This window comes from Peromyscus leucopus, chromosome 23, assembly GCF_004664715.2.
Source record: "Peromyscus leucopus breed LL Stock chromosome 23, UCI_PerLeu_2.1, whole genome shotgun sequence".
Taxonomy (NCBI): Eukaryota; Metazoa; Chordata; class Mammalia; order Rodentia; family Cricetidae; genus Peromyscus; species Peromyscus leucopus.
The window spans coordinates 16,818,616-16,835,057 of record NC_051082.1 but is presented as its reverse complement, the minus strand read 5'-3'; the positions used below and the strand labels follow the sequence as shown (position 1 = coordinate 16,835,057).

Genomic DNA, 16,442 nt, shown 5'->3' with positions numbered 1-16,442 from the left:
GTCATCCTTATAAACAAGTCGGCATCCAGGCTTGCTCCTAAGTGCGACCTCACCCAGGCTGTCAGAGCCGCAAAGTTGAGGTTGCGTTCTTTTCCTTCTGCATTCTGGGTATCCGTACGGTTGTTGGTTTAAGGAACGGGAAGGGATGCTCTCAGTCTCAAGCTACCTGCTCCCAAAACGTGTGTTTTAAAGGTCTGGAGAACACAGCCCTCGCACGCACATGAACATGGCTCGTGACTGTCGCTTCTTCCCAGCCTTTGGGATTGTCTCCCCTTGCCTGGGGTGGGGGAGGGGGAGGTCCTGTCATTTTAGGATAAGCTTCCTCTACAACCAACACGTAGCAACATCGAGGTGGCCGAGTTGAGCCAACTCCAGCCCAGGCTGCAAACAGCAAAAATACCTGGCTATTCTGACTTCCCCATTCGCGGGCTTTAGGCGACATCTGCGCGGGTCCCGGCTTGGAGCCGGGCTCCCCGATCCCGGGGCAAGGGCTTTGAACACTGACACCTTAGACATCACCAGATGCCTGCACGACCCGGGGCTGCTGGACCACGCTCCGGGGCCCTGACAGCCCCGGTCAGGGTGCTGGGGCGACCTGCGCTTCCAGGGGGCGAGCAGCGGGGTCACCTGGTTGCCTTCGGGAGCCACTTGGGGGGGGAGTGGGTGGCTTTGGGAAGCTGGAGACTGGAGGGCAACCGGGCGCGGGAGGGACTACGGCCAAGCCAGACATCGCCGGCCGAGACGACCTCCAGGCCCCGCAGGTGTCCAGGCAACAGGACAACGGTCCACAGATGCAGGGCCACGACATCCCCCGCCGACCCCCGGACCCGGGTGCCCAGCCGAGTGAGGAGAGGAATCCGGGGAGCCCTGCCTGTGGCTCCCGGAGCCCCAAAAGGATGCGAAGGGCAGCTGAGACTGGAGAGGAGAGGCAAAGGGAACGCGCACGGGGCTTGGGCCGCCCGAGGCTTCCCAGCCCCGCCAAGAGCAGGAGGCGGCGGCCGCCCGGGACTTGGGACCCAGGCAACAACTTTGCGCGCGGGGTCGGGGAGGGGACGCGGCCGCGTTACCTGCGCAGCGGAGCGCGCTCAGCGCCAGCAGCAGCCCGAGCGACGCGGCCGGGGCCCGCATGGTCCTCCCGGGAGCCGGCGCCGGGCTCCGCTCGCTCCTGCGCCGCCGCCGCCGCCGCCGCCGCCTCCCGCACCTCTCGGCTCCGCGCTCGGCCGCCCGGCTGCAGACGGCGGCGCCCGGGCTCAGCGCGCGCCCGCCCTGCACTTGGCCCGAGTTGCGCGGCCCCCGCCGGCGCCGCGGCTCCTGCGCCCCAGCGCGCGTCCCATCCCGCCGCCGCCTCGGCCAGCGCCAGCTGCCGGCCGCCCCTCTAGCCAGCGCGAGAGTGAGCGAGCCGAGCAGGGAGGAGGGGAGGGAGGAGGGAGGAGGAGGAGGAGGAGGGGAGCAGCCAGGAGGGAGGAGGAGGGAGGAGGACAGGAAAGGAGGAGGAGGGAGAAGGGGAAGGGAGGAGGGAGGAGGAGGGAAAGGGAGAAGGAGGAACGGGGCTAGAAGAAGAGGGAGGAGGATGGAGTTGAGAGGGGAGGAGGGGGAAGGAGGAGGGGAAGAGAAGGGAGGAAGAAGAGGAACGGGGTATAGAAGAAGGAGGGAGGAGGAACAAGCGCCCGGAGGTGGAAAAGGATAGCAAAAGGGGAGGCGGGGAGGTGCCCTCCCCCGGGGCCAAGACACCAAGCGGCCACCCAGCGGTTAAGCGGCAGGACGTGCCACTCTCTCCCAGGGGAGGGCGCAGGGCTGCGGAGGCCTGTGGAGACCCGAGCAGGTAGTCGCCTGGGGGCAGAGAGAGCATGGCGAGTGCGGACCGGGTTCCCAGGGTGTGTTTGGGGGCGCAACGATGGGCGTCCCCTCGCAGAGGAGGTGTCTGCGAGGGACAGATTGCGAGGCTGAGCGCAGACAGGGCACGTGATGGATGGATGAGGTGTGGCCTGAGAGGGCCCTCAAGACTGTCTGCGAACCCCGGGCAGATCAGGGTGCTCCTGGGGTTCTGGGGTGTCTGCAGTGTGCTAAGCCTGGGCCACATCAGGGCAGTCATCAGATTCATCCACGAGGTGGGCCAGGCTTCAGCCAGCGTGGGAATGCAGTCGCAGGTAACAGGGGAATAGAAACTACTGTCCCTCTGGAAGCAGAACCGCTAGCCTAGTCCAGGCCACAGGTTTGAAACAGGGGAACCTAAGGGGCTTCTCTAGTCGCCCTGAGAGGCCATGATGAAGTTCCCTCCACCAGGCTACAAGGCCAGTGGCTGTGGAATCCGCCTACCCGGGTCTTGCCCTGCCCAACCCGGTCACACCGGCCACCAGTTTCTGGTGTCCTGGCTTTGCGTGGAAAAATGGGTCAAACTTCAAATCGGTCAGCTGGGGCGACGCAGACTTCAATCCAACGTCTTTAGCTGAGAACCCAGCTCAGCCTGGGCAACCTAGGGCAGACAGAACTCCTAAGCCTGTTTCCCAACCTGAAACATGAAGTCCGGGCAGCCTCTCGCTGGTGTCCCCAGTAATGCCCAGAAAGCCCCTGACCTGATCACCAAGGGCAGCACTCCCATGCTCACTGCAGCCATTATCCCTGGACGGTCTGATTTCCCTCCAAGGGCAGGCAGGCAGGCAGGCATCGGAGCACTCCAGCCTTCCCAGCTGGTGAGGGGGCTGGCAGACCTGCTTCATTAGTAGGGGCTCATTAGCCCAGGCAGCTCCAGGCTCTCCCACAATAAGAGAAGAAAGAGCAAGAAGCAGGTGCCTGGTCTTAGGCCAGGTTAGCTACCAGGAAGGGATTCTGCTCTGCCTACAGCCAGCCTTCCACGGGAGCTCCTGGCCTGGCCAAGGAGCTGGGGGGGGGGGGGGTCGGGGGGGGGGGGGGGTGTCTCTAATGTGCTGTTGGATCAGATTTGTGTGGTGATTACTCAATACCGCAGCACCTACTGTGTGCAAGGCCTGGGCACACGGAAAGGAAACACAGTGGGCCTGCCACCCCTGAGGAGTGGCGGGTAAACAGCAGCCCCACGAGGTAGGTACCCCAGGCTGCAGCCATAGCCAGAGGGAGGCCAGGGTGGACTTGACCAAGATCACCGAGAGCTAGGATCTGAGACCAATGAGAAACCATGTTATAAAATGGACCAGGGGCCATTCTGTGTGGCTTCATTGGTGGAAGGATAGGCGGGCATGAATCCACCCAGCAAGGCCACAAGCTAAGACCCATAAAGTCCCAGGTGTGATGGAAGGCGTCAGTGACCTTACCCACCACACACACACACACACACACACACACACACTTACGCTCTGAGGCACCCCATCACACCCCCAGAGAGCTGCTCTGTGTCATCTAGGGTAGAGCTAGACTGGAGTGCTCTCCCCCGACTGACCCTCACAGGTGATGAGTTAATTCCACGAAGAGGAAAGGGGGGGCTCTGTCTTGTGGCATGGCAGAGAGAGCGGACTGCTGTGTGACTTTGTATAAACTCCTAACCTTTTCTGAGCTCCTTTGAGCGGTAGGAGCCCTGCTTTGGCCTGTGCCTTCACTGGGTAAGGATTTCTGCATTTCGCCAAGCCTGGGTTTCAGATGGTATTTATGGAAATGCTAAGCTGGGGGGAGGGGGCGCCTAAAGGGCCCAGAAAGGCTGAGGAGCTGACCAGGAGGCCCCATCTCTCCCTCAGCAAATTCATTTTCTCACCCCTACCCAACCTCAAACCTGCTCCCCCACCGAGTCTCGCCTCCAGCCTGATGGTCCGGGAACCAGGCAGGCCCCCCAAGGTTCTGTGCACACCTGGAGAAGCTGAGGCCAGAAATGACCCTCCCCCTTGGCTCTGTGGTGTGGGGAGGGAGAGCTAGCCTAGTCCTGAGGTATAGAGCTCAGGCCACCCCTACCTAGCAGGTGGCTGTCCTCTCCCGATCCTCCCAGGCCTCGCCTCTCAAGCGCCGCCGCCCAGGCGCCGCTGGGCTGCGGTCAAAGAGCAACATTGCCATCTTGTGGTCAAAGCTGGCACTGCCGCTCCAGGCGGCGCAGGCTCTCGCCCCGGGAACCGAGAATGCTGGGGGCGGAGGGGCTCCCGAAATAGAAGACCATCTAACTTAAATAACAGGAATCAGGAAAGCGCTGAGAGTCGGGTATTTCAAGACGTCCGATACAAGATGGAGATAAGGGGCCCTCTTTTCTTTTTTCTGAGGTGTTCAAAGCCGCAGACTCCTGACCCTCCTGCCTTCTCCGCCTCCAGCCTTGCACCTACAGTTAGTTGTATGTGGTGCTCTGGATCGAACCCAGGGCTTTGTGCATGTTAGGCCACTGAGCCACATCCCCAGCCTCCTTCCTGGGTTTTATTCTACAGAGCACTGTTATCACTCTGGCTCTCCCTATGGGAATACCACCCTCTGTCCATCCCCAACAGCTGGGGGGCTGGCTAGACCTAGGTACCAGGCTTGGCACAGGGAACCCTAGCAACTATCCAAGGGAGGAAAGAAGGAAAATAGAAAGGAGGGAAACTTGGGATTGGACATCAGGTTAACGAGGCGGCGGAAACCCCCATAAGCCTGTGAACTGAGCCCTGAAGAAGGGAAGGCAAGGTAGTTCAGCAGGAAAAGGGGCTGGCCCCATATGCCTGACTTCCATGCCTGGGATCCACACTGGAAGGAGAGAACTGACAGCTGTAAACGTGCAGTGTTACATATCAACCACTCCCACCCCAATTCATAGTCAAAACAATAATAGCTTTTTTAAAAAATTTGAGACAGTGTCTCACTGCATAGTCCTACCTCACCTGGAGCACACTATGTAGACCAGGCTAACCTCAATCTCATAGAGATCCACTTGCCTCTGCCTCCCCAGTGCTGGAGTTAAAGGTGTGAGCCACCACATACATTCAGAAGGGATTGGAGTCCGTGTAAAGGCCACGTAAGAGAGTAATGTCACACACACACACACACACACACACACACACACACACACACACACACACAAAGACCTGGCTAGAGGGGATGAGGTGCTTAAGAAGGAAATGCTAGGGGTTGGAGATTTAGCTCAGTGGTAGAGCGCTTGCCTAGCAAGCGCAACACCCTGGGTTCAGTCCTGAGCTCTGAAAAAAAAAAAAAAAGAAGAAAAAAGGAAATGCCTTGTAGCCCTTCCACTGCTCAGCAGCAGGGCAGAAGGTGTATAAGAAAGAGTCGGTCAGGGTCCTGGAGAGATGGTTCAGAAGTTGAGAACAGTGCTGTCCTCCCCAAGAACTCAGGTTAGATTCCCATTCACAACTATCTGTAACTCCAGTTCTAAGGGATCCAATGCCCTCTACTGGTCTCTGTGGGTACTACACACATGATGCGCAGACATACATTGCAGACAACACACTTATATACATAAACCACTGACTTTCAAATAATAATTTAAAAGAGCCAGCAGTGGAGGCACCCCATGGTTGGGACTTGGAAACAATTTTTAAGATGTACTAGAAAGAGAACAAGGCTGATAGTCATGGGCAAGGCCAGAGCATGTACACACCACCACCAGCTCCAGGTGGCAGAAAAAGAAAAAAAAAAAAAGACAGATTCTGACCTCTTTAGTCACTGTGTCGTCTGCAGCAGAGCTGATCCCACACAGACGTCCTCTGAGAAAACGCAGGCGTCCATGACTTGCAGCTAAAAGCAGCCTGGACGATAGAGGCAGGTTCAAGAACCCTGAATGGACAGTCAGTCAGGAGTACTTAACACCCAGCCCAACAACTCAGAACGTACATCAAAAGGGAGAAGAGAAACAAAACACAAATTGCTTCTTCTGTTATGCTGACTTTTTGAGGATGAAGTAGTTTTTTCCAAATCACACGTTCCCAACAGAGACTCAAGACACGGATAACTGAGAAAGCAAAACCTTGGGCCCAAGTTGGAGTGTCTTGGTGTGTACTCATACCCTTCTCGCTGCACTCCGTATCCATCCCCCAAAACCCCCAGTGAGGGCATCATGTGATAACATTTGCTGTGGAACCATCCTTCTGTACACTGTGAAGATGCGTTGCTGTCACTGTTCATAAAAAGCTGATTGGCGCCGGGTGGTGGTGGCGCACGCCTTTATTCCCAGCACTCGGGAGGCAGAGCCAGGCGGATCTCTGTGAGTAAGGCAGCTGGGCTACAGTGAGTCCAGGAAAGGCAAGCTACACAGAGAACTGTTCGAAAAACAAAAAAAAAAGCTGATTGGCTGACGGCTAGGTGGGATTTTTGGGGGCAGAAAGAATGATGGGAGGGAGAAAGGCGGAGTCGAGGGGAGACGCCATGAGATGCAGAGCAAGCAGGATGGGAAGTACACAGATGAGGTAAACAAACCTCGGAACAGCACATAGTTACTAGAAATGGGTTAATTTATGAGAGCTAGCTAGAAGCAAGCCTAAGCGATTGGCTGAGCATTTATAATATTACGTCTCTGTGTGGTTATTTGGGGAGCGGCTGGTGGAGCAGAAAAGTCTATCCTACAAGCATTGCTTCCCCTCCTTGCTCCTTGCAGAGTTGTCTGTCCTGTTCAGAGTCTCTCCTGTGGTGGTATTTTATTTGTACTGAAATGTGATTTTAATTGTATGTTAATAAATAAAGTTGCCCGGGGGTCAGAGCTATTAGAGCAATAGCAAGAGCGTGGCGGTGGTGCACGCCTTTAATCCCAGCGCTTGGTAGGCAGAGCTAGGTAGATCTCTGTGTGTTCAGGGATACAGCCAGCATTGGAGACACACACCTTTAATCTCAATACCAACCATAGAAGACCTAGAGGGCTGTACTTACAGGCAGTGACGAGACAGTCATGTGTTTGGGTTTACAACCAATGAGAAGGCAGAACAGAAAGACTATGTAAAGACATACACACAGGAAGTAGCTCTCTTTCGGAGAGCTAGGAGCACCGCAGGAGGAAGGGTAAGGTTTTAGCTCTGAGCTCTGACCTCTCAGCTTTCTCTTTTACATTGGTTCTGTATTTCTTATTTAATAAGACGGCTGGTTACATCTACACTCTCCCATGCCATGGAAGGATGTCCTTCTATGTGACGATTTGAAAGATGCCCATAGCCCTACCCTTGGGGTAGTCCTTGTTCAGTTTCATCAGTTTCCCTGAGGCAAAAGGAGGGACCACCTGCAGCATTTCACTGGGGAAAGGCCATGGCTTGGGGCTGAAGTGTGGCTCAGGATGGGTGTGTTCCATCCTCAGCATTGCAGAGGGAGAGGGGGAAGGGAAAGGAGAAAGGGGAGAGGGTGGCAGAGACGGCTCAGCGGGTGAGAGCATTGCCGTGCAGCCATGAAGCATTGAGTCTGAATCTCCGGCACCCCCTGTGAAAAGCCAGATGTGGCTACAGATGCCTGTAACCTTCGCATGGTGGGGCAGAGACAGCTAGCTAGCCTAGCCCAAAACAGGGGGCTTCTCATTCACGAAGACCCACCTTAAGGCAGTTGGGAAAGTGATGGCAGACACTTGATGTCCTGCTTCAGCCTCTATGTGTGTAAATGCAGGGACACACACACACACACACACACACACACACACACACACACACACAAGCACTCACGAAAGGAGGAAGGAAAATGGAGAAAAGGAAAGTCTCGTCTAAGCTGTTTTACTTATGCGTGGTCAACCCTCAGGGTGCAGTTATGCATGGTCAGTCCTCAGGGTGTATCTGTAGGTGGCCAGGCTTCAGGGTAGCAGCTTCAAACCCACACTGTGGGACAAAGCATCAAAACAACTCAGAGGCTGCCCAACACAAGCCCATAAAGACACATAAAGTGCACGTTCAAATTCCCACCCACTCGTGGTGATGGCCAACAGCCTCTTCACCACTTCACAGCTCCGGACGTGGCTTCTCTGCTTCCTTGAAGTTCTGGTTGTAGCGTCAGCCTTTAATGGTGGAGTGCATCCCCAGCTCCATCACTAAAGATTCCCACAATGGGTATTAACTCATTACCCACTCCAAATCGGTAAGTAATCAAGATGTTTACAATGAAATTTGCACATTATTAACACCTGTGATGTCATCATCTAGTATTTTTCATTTTTTTATAATGATTTATTTTATGTGTATGACTATGTCTGTATGTGCACTACATGGATGCAGTACCCACAAAGGCCAGAAGGGGCATCAAATCCCTTGGAGCTGAGGTTACAGACTGTTATAGGGCTCTTAACCTCTGCTGCTGCTGCTGCTGCTGCTGCTGCTGCTGCTGCTGCTGCTGCTGCTGCTGTCTTGGTGCTGGAGGTCTACCCACAACCCACAATACACTAAGAACGTGCTCTGAGTACCTTGCCAGCCCCTCTCACAGTGTTGGAATCCAGACCCTTTGGAGAAATCCAGCATCCTTCTGTCTGCACATGGGGACTGGCCCCTCAGGATACCATGGACTTCTCTCATCTGCATGCCCTTTCTCTTGACCACATCTGCCTATATGCATTTTAAATAATTTTTATCCCTCATAAATTCTATTTATTCTCTCTTCTTCTTTGTTCAGGAGCACTTCCTGTGGAGAAATGAGAGGGTATTTAGTGTCACACCACGATTCGTGCTGGTTAGTTTCTAGGGTGTGAGGAGCCCACAGCCCTGGGTGATTCAGGAAGCAGTCTTTAGTCCAGAGCAGGGTAGGGAGACCTTGGGATTGTCTGTGGAAGGAAGAAAAGTGCTGGACATCTGTGGTCCCACGTGATCTTCGGAGAGAACCCGGCTGTCAGCAAATGGCTCATCTTATCACTACATTTAGCCAACAGGAAGCTGTGAGTTTCCCCCTGAACCATGGGGCTCAGCAATGCCATATTCATAATGACCAACCAACCCCTGAGTAAGAACTCAGGGCTTGCAGGGTCTGTGGTCTCAGGTCCAGCTAGTGCCATGACTCCAGATCTTTAGGGTTCACACGAAGGTTCTTAGCAGTAGAGGAGTAGGAACTATTGGCAAGAAGTAAGGTCACAGTGATGATAAAGTGGCCCCAAAGTCTCCTTGAAGGCGTCTGGCCAAGAGCAGAGCCTACTGAACACAAATAAATCACTCTTGATGTTGATCATGAACCTTTATTGCAAATGCCCCCTTTAATGTTTTCCTTAAAACAGGCGAAGATGTGGGGATCTGGGTGATTATACTCCCTCCTCTACAGCTGTTAGACCTTCCCTGGTGCTCAGGGTTTTAAAGATTTGTGTGTGTGTGTGTGTGTGTGTGTGTGTGTGTGTGTGTGTGTGTGTACATGAGTGCAGTAGCCACAGAGGCCAGAAGGGGGTGCCCGATCCCCCAGGAGCTGGAGTTACAAGCAGTGGTGATCCGTCTGACATGGGTGCTGGGAACCAAACTCTGGTCCTAAGAGAAAGAACTCAACTACTGAGCCGTCTCTCCAGCCCCTCCGCGCCCACTCTCAGGATTTACCATCAGAATTTTTCAAGCTAGCCATGCAAAGGGAGAGTGGGCGTTTGTCTATGTAGTGACCACAGTGGCAGAGGGGGTGGCCACCACACCACCACACCAGCAGCAGTGGCAGGAGGGGAGCCGAAGAGTTCCAGGCGGTATCTGGGGCAGATGCAAGGAGAGACAGAGGTGACCCCAGAAACAGAGGGCCAGAAGAAGAGAGAGCACGTAAGGGTGGAGTACAGGCTGAAGAAAGATGACATGAGGGGACAGATTAGATCCAGATTGCTGCCAAGACTTAAGGGCCAAGGATCTCAACATGCTAGGGTAGGAGAGCTGTGACACTGTCACGGGTCCCAGCACCTGAGAACCATCCAGGCGCTGTGACATAAGTAGGCACACTGCCTGCTGCTGCTGCTGCTGCTGCTGCTGCTGCTGCTGCTGCTACTGCTGATGCTGCTGCTGCTGCTGCTGCTGCTGCTGCTGCTGATTCTGCTGCTGCTGATGCTGCTGATGCTGCCGCTGCCACTGCCGATTCCGATGATGATGATGATGATGATGATGATGAGGGAAACTGGGAATTACAGCAATGGCCAAGTACCAGGACCACTGGTGGTTAGAGCACTGAGCAATGAGCCTCCAACATGAGCACTGGGAGGTGTGAGTCTCTGGCTTAACCCTAGAAAAGTGAGTCCCCGATCTCTCATTGAGCTGTAAGTCTCTGGGTCTCCAGCCCCTGGGTCTTGGACACTCTAGGGCACTGGAAGAATGTCTTCTCGCCTATCCACAATTAGAGCAAAGGGGCCCACCAGCATGCCTACCCTTGGATGGCCACTCTGCCCAGGGATGGACTACTAATTGGCCGGCTCTGGACCTGGGAGGATCCGACTCTGTCCAGACTGCACCCAAGTCCATCGCCTTCACCCTAGACCTCCAACTGCCCCCACGTTATCATGGGGAACACTCTGAGAGAGGCAGGAACTCGGGTAACACTTTGAGCGCAATCACAGCCCAGGGTGTGTCCAGCACTCAAGAGTGTCATTCTGGAATTTTCTAGTACATTCTTCCAGCATTGCCTGTCCCCATCATGAGCTTCAGGGGGAACCATGAGCATGGGAGCTCACATCTCATGATTTGCCGAGGGTCACCAAATATCCGATGAGCTAAAACTGCTGACTCTGTCTTGCTGTTTATAGTATGTTCCGGTGAGACCAGCCACGTACCCCGTTAGATGGGAGTGTTTTACCTCATTTAGCAAAGGAGGAAACTGAAGCTTGATTTGCCCCACAGCAACCAAATGGTACAGGTGGAGTTTGAACAGAGACCTGAAAAACCTCAGGCTCTCCCTCAAGGCATGACCACACTAGGCCCTCTGTTAACCCCTGACCACCCCAGGGCCTCTCTCAGCCCCGACCACCTCCAGGATCTCTCTTATAGTTCAGTGGTCTTCCTCCATCTCAAGAAAACTTTGGTTTGGTTTCTTTGGGTGGAGTTTTCTAAGGCAAGCTGGAACTCCTCATCCCCCTGCTTCATCCTCCCATGTACTGGGGTGAGAGGTCTGACTCCCATGCCCAACTTGGACACACACACACACACACAAACATAATTTCATACGTGAGTGCTCTATGTACATTATTTCTACACCACTCTCTCTCCTCTCCAACTCCACGTGTGTCCCCACTGTTCTCCGTGCCCCTCTGAAAAGAGCTTTGCCCATGGAGCCCCACGGGTTCTGAGGACAGACAATGACTGTGAAAGCTCTCAGGAAAGCCAGGGTCCCCTTATCAGCGGGGAGGTCACTCAGCCAAGGCAATGACAGACCCACTTGACGGTGGCCACCGTTGGGGAGAGTCCCTTGTGAGCTCCCGTGGCGTGTTTGAGGGACCGGATGACATCTGTGAGTCAGTACAGTGTTGCCCAGCTCCCTAAGACATGCTGGGACATCCAGGACACAGTGACGCCTGATTCACCCACAAGGTAAGTTCTCATCATAGCCACCTGCCCCTCCACCTCAGGCCTCTGCAGGTCCACTGTTTTGATGCCTGGCCACGGGGTGGCACTTCCCTCAGAGAGAAGAATGGAGCTTTGTGGCACATGGCCGCTTCCCTGTCTAGGCCTGCCTCTGTGTCCGCCCACACAAAGCAAGGTCATTCCCACTGGGCATGGCCTTGAACTTACAGAGTTAGGGGCAAAGCGGGACAAGGGGGCCTCGTCATGGAGCAAGATCTCTGTGTGGCGCTGTGATGGTGTCTGATCGTGTCAGCGACAGCCAGCAAAGCTGCCTAACAAACATCCCGGCTCAGCGGCTTCAAGAACGCCTTGTTTGTGTTCTTACCCCTGTGATGCGCGCGCGCGCGTGCAATCCTAATTAGTCTTAACAATAAAAACTCAGAGTCAGCCATCGAGAGTGAAGAAGGCTTAGAGATCAGAGAAGCAGAGCGGCAGCCACTAGAGACTTCTTACCTCGACGAAATCTCACACCGAATGGGCACGATCTTGTCTCTAGGAATCCTCAGACTGAGTGGGGCCGAGATCCTGTCTCCAACGCCTTACATTCTTGTCTACACCTCCCTAGTACTTGGATTAAAGGTGTGCCCCCCCCGCCCCCGCCCCCGTGTGCTGGGATCAAAGGCATGAGATCCCAAGTGCTGGCATCAAAGGTGTGAGCTCTGTTTCTCTTTTAGACTGGTTCGATCTCGTGTAGCCCAGGGTGGCCTTGAACTCCTGAGCTTCCGGCTTCCTCCTCCCAAGCGCTGGGATTAACGGTGTGCGCCACCACTGCCTGGCCTCTATGGTTAACTAGTGGCTAGCTCTGGCCCTCTGATCTCCAGGCAAACTTTATTTGTCAGAACACAAACAAGATATCATACAACACACCTGCCATCTGGTAAATGGTCGGCTGCCCTGGGCTGGTGTCCGCCAGACATTCCTGGCCGCTGTGAGGACTCCAGGATCCCAGCATCTCCCACCGTCCAACATAGCACAGGGGGGCAGGTCCGGGTACAGCAGCCTTTCCCACATTACCTGCATCCTGTCCACTACTGTCTCATCGGCCAGTGTGTCAAGTAGCCAAGCACCGTGAAAACAGAGTGGGAAGGACAGTTCCCCTGAGGGAGAGGAGCTGCAACGTTGGCCACAGACAGCACCTCTCACAAGCCTCCACGACAGCTGTTTTCAGCCAGGAGGGCTTTTATTCTTTTTCAGTTTTTAAACTACACTGATTTTGTGTGTCTAGGCGAGTGTGCACACTTGCCCTACATTGATTGTGTCTTGTGAGTGTGCACACTTGCCCTCCATTGTGTCAAGGCGAGTGTACATATTTGTCCTCCATTGATTGTGTATGTATGTGTGAGTGTGCACACTTGCCCTGCATTGACTGTGTGTCTGTGTGAGTATGCACACTTGCCCTACATTGACTGTGTGTCTAGGTGAGTGTGCACACTTGCCCTCCATTGACTGTGTGTATCTGTGTGAGTGTGCACACTTGCCCTACATGATTGTGTCTTGTGAGTGTGCACACTTGCCCTCCATTGACTGTGTGTGTCTGTGTGTGTGTGCACACTTGCCCTCCATTGACTGTGTGTCTAAGTGAGTGTGCACACTTGCCCTATACTGACTGTGTGTGTCTGTGTGAGTGTGCATGCTTACCATTGCACAAGAACAGAGGTCAGAGGACGACTTGTTAAAGTCAGCTTCCTCTTTCTACACGTAGGTCCTGGGATCGAACCCAGGTCATCAGCCTTGTCAGCAAGCTCCTTTACCTGCTGGGCCATCTTACCGGACTCTATGGATCTGAATGAATCTATTATTCTGAATGGCCAATTGGAATAAAATCTCATTTAGTATAGAACAAAGGATATGAGATGTTTGAAGAAAAGACCCACTTTTGTTACCAAGGGGGCATGGGCTGCCCCCACCACATCCCTCTCTTGTTTCTGTGAACACATATAAAAGAGACCCACTGAGGTGGGCTGGGCACAAGGAGGGTTTGTTGTTCTGTGAGTGCACAGTACACCCAGCAGAAGCCAGGACTTGAACCTTGCAAGGTAACAGGGTGGCTCTCCCTTCCTGCTTTCCCTGCAACCTCAAAAGTTCCAGCCTTGTGCCGGGAGTGACTCCCCTGAGTGACGTCCTCAGAGGGGTGTTTGATTCACCCCAGCTCTACAGACAAGGATGACGAGGCTCAGAGATGTCAAGCACGTGGACTGAGAACACACAGCTAGACACACAGTGTCCTTGGCTCTCTTCCACGCTGACCCTTGCTTTCTCCCGCTCTTGTGATAGGCAGGACAAGCCTCACCTCCCACATCGGCATGTGGGCTGCTCCTGAGCCAGGGCTGCTGGGATGCAGCCAAGGCGAGGAGTGTCTCCAGGTCCACGGGGCCTCCTGGACCACAGCAGGAGACTCATCTCCCTGCCGAGCTCTCAACAGAACTCACAGGAGGGAAAAGGAGGCTGTAAACACCAAATATAACCACTTGAGGAGCCGGCGCAGACAGCTCTGCAGACAGCCAGTTATATAACAGCTTCCGAGGTTTCGGAGAAGTCATGAGGCTCAATTCGAGGGGGTCTTCCCTAAACACTCATTCAGTCTCCATTCACTCCTTGGTGACACACTTGTTCTGCCCCAGGGACCCGCCCGGCATCACAGTGAAGTCCTTAGGCATGCGAGGCTGGCACCCTGGGCAGGAGACAGGCAGACACATAGATAAAGAACCTGTAAGAAAAATAGGTTAGAGAAGTCAAGAGTAAATGAGGAGAGGAGCATTTTTAGAGTGGAGGTGTGGCTTAAACAGGGTGAGGGGGACTGAAGAGGGGACATCAGAGTGAGTCTTTTTGTTTGTTTGTTTGGTTGGTTTTTTTGAGACAGGGTTTCTCTGTGTAGCTTTGGAGGCTTTCCTGGAACTCACTCTGTAGCCCAGGCTGGCCTCGAACTCACAAAGATCCACCTGCCTCTGCCTCCAAGTGCTGGGATTAAAGGCGTGCGCAGCCGCTGCCGCGGCCAGAGTGAGTCTTAACAGAGAGCAAGGGAAGGAGCCTCACCTCACAGGCTGGGGGCAGCCCTGCCAGGGGCAGAGGCAGAATGTGCAAAGACCCTGGGGTAGGACCGTGCCAGCACCAAAGAGGCCCATGGGAGATGCACAGCCAGGAAGAGGCTCTGCAGACTCTGGGCAGGAAGAATTGCCCCCCGAGTCAGAGAGCCACCCTAACTAATGAGGCTGGAGGGGAAGAGAGAGACAGATGCCTGGGGAGAATTACTGGACCCGGCAGACTCCTGCCCCCTCACCCTCAAGGCTGGGACAGGATGCAATGCGGCCACATGTGACCCTGGTGAAAACCAGGAAAGCGGCTCCAGTGACCCCCTCAGAAGACCCTGGGCTGTGTCATTGGGTGCCCCAGCTCACATCTGGAATCCCAGCCTCCTTGGGAGGCTGAGGCCTGGGGAAAGCTGTGGGGTGGAGACACTGTGACCCTAGCTCCAAAATCAAAGCAAAGAGAACAACTCCGTATACTTCCAGGAGCCCGCAAGTGGGAAGGACTCTGGGAAACGGCCAGCAGCTGCTAACGGCTTAGAGGAGAGAGGGGACAGTGGGACCAAGGAGCCCTCCAGGTCAAGATGCAACCCAGTGGATGGTCAGTGGGAAATGGCACCTACACCCCAATCTTTGTCCCAGAAGAGCCCCCACACTTTTTCCATCAACTGTCCCCTCTGCCTACAGCACCCTTCCTTCGGGTCACACATGGCTGGCACCTTCCCAGCCTTCAGGTTTCCCTGGCTGACCACCCAGCTGTTTCTCTACCACAAGGGTTTCATGCTCCTCCTGCATTCTCTGGGATGTGGTCAGACTCACATATACATAAAATGGCCGGTAAGCTGGATGTGTAAGCGACGCATCACAGGAACTATGCATCTGGCTATTTCCCGGTCCTAGGGGCGGGGGGTCCTGGCCTGGAATGATACTCAACAAAACAGAAAGATTGGAAAATTCCTCTGATAAGCTGCTGGGTTATTTGATTTCTTCCACAGGGAAGAGGAGGGGGGAGGAAAACAGAATAATTCATAGAAAAATTAAAATCTGAAGACTAAGTGGGGCGTGCATTTGCATGAAGACTAGCTTCCGATTTTTTTTAATGTCGCCCACCTCCACAGTGAAGGTGGCAGCCGCCCAGGCAGGGCCGGAAGCGGCTCAGCCAGCCCTGTGCACGTCACAGGGGTGTCAGACCCCTCCCAAGGCATCCCCAGCCATCCCAGAGCAGGCTTGGTGCTTGCCACGTCATTTATGCACAGCTAAGTCCAACCTTGGACACCTTTCCAGCTCCCTCCTCCTCCTCATCCATCCAGGGTAGGAAAGCCAAATTGCTGCTTTCTCCAGACTCCCCTGCAGATCTATTTCTGGACCAGATAACATCTGGGGACCCCCAAGAGTGCCGATGTCTGGCCATGTCTCACCTCTTCTTCTTGCTTTAAACAAAGCTTCCATGACTACAACCACAGCGGTCGCCTTACAATCCTGGAAAAGCCAAGAGACTGAGAGAGATATCTGCCCGGTCCTCAGTTGGTGGAGTACCTGCCTAGTGTGCACAGGCCCTGAATTCTGTCCCCAGTGCCGCATAAAACTAAGCGTAGAGGCAGAAGGATCAGGAATCCACGATCGCCCTCAGCTACATAGAAGCCAGCCTGAGCTACATGGGACCCGTGTCAAACACACACAGCTGGCCATGGCTGACTCCTTCAACGCTTTTCTGTCCGGACAACCAATGTGCCTGGGATCTAACAGGACATCATTTTGCAAGGTCTTGAGATTGCTGACTTACTGGGTCCCACCCCAGCCTGTAAGATAAGAGTCAAGCCCAGAACTCTTGTGTGGCTCCACCTCCGAGAAGGCTGGCTAAAAATAAACCCGGGATCTGAAGACAGAACATTTACTGTGACTTTGACAGAGTGGCTGACAGAGCCACCGTGAACAGTAGCCATCCATCACAAGACCTCTGCCTTCCATGTGGGGAGCTGAGACACCAGGCTGGAAGAGGGCAGGCGGGTAGGAAAAGAGGGGACTG

At 54.3% G+C, this 16,442-nt stretch overlaps 1 protein-coding gene across 1 annotated transcript in view; it reads right to left on the bottom strand.

The window, feature by feature from the left end:
* Positions 1 to 1,142, bottom strand: part of LOC114710196 (transmembrane protein 132B-like) — a 188,567-nt gene extending 187,425 nt beyond the window's left edge. Inside the window, exon 1 of the mRNA XM_037198261.1 lies at positions 1,068 to 1,142. The gene's annotated coding sequence lies outside the window, so the exon portion shown is untranslated. The remainder of the gene's footprint in view (positions 1 to 1,067) is intronic.
* Between the last annotated feature and the right edge of the window lie 15,300 nt (positions 1,143 to 16,442).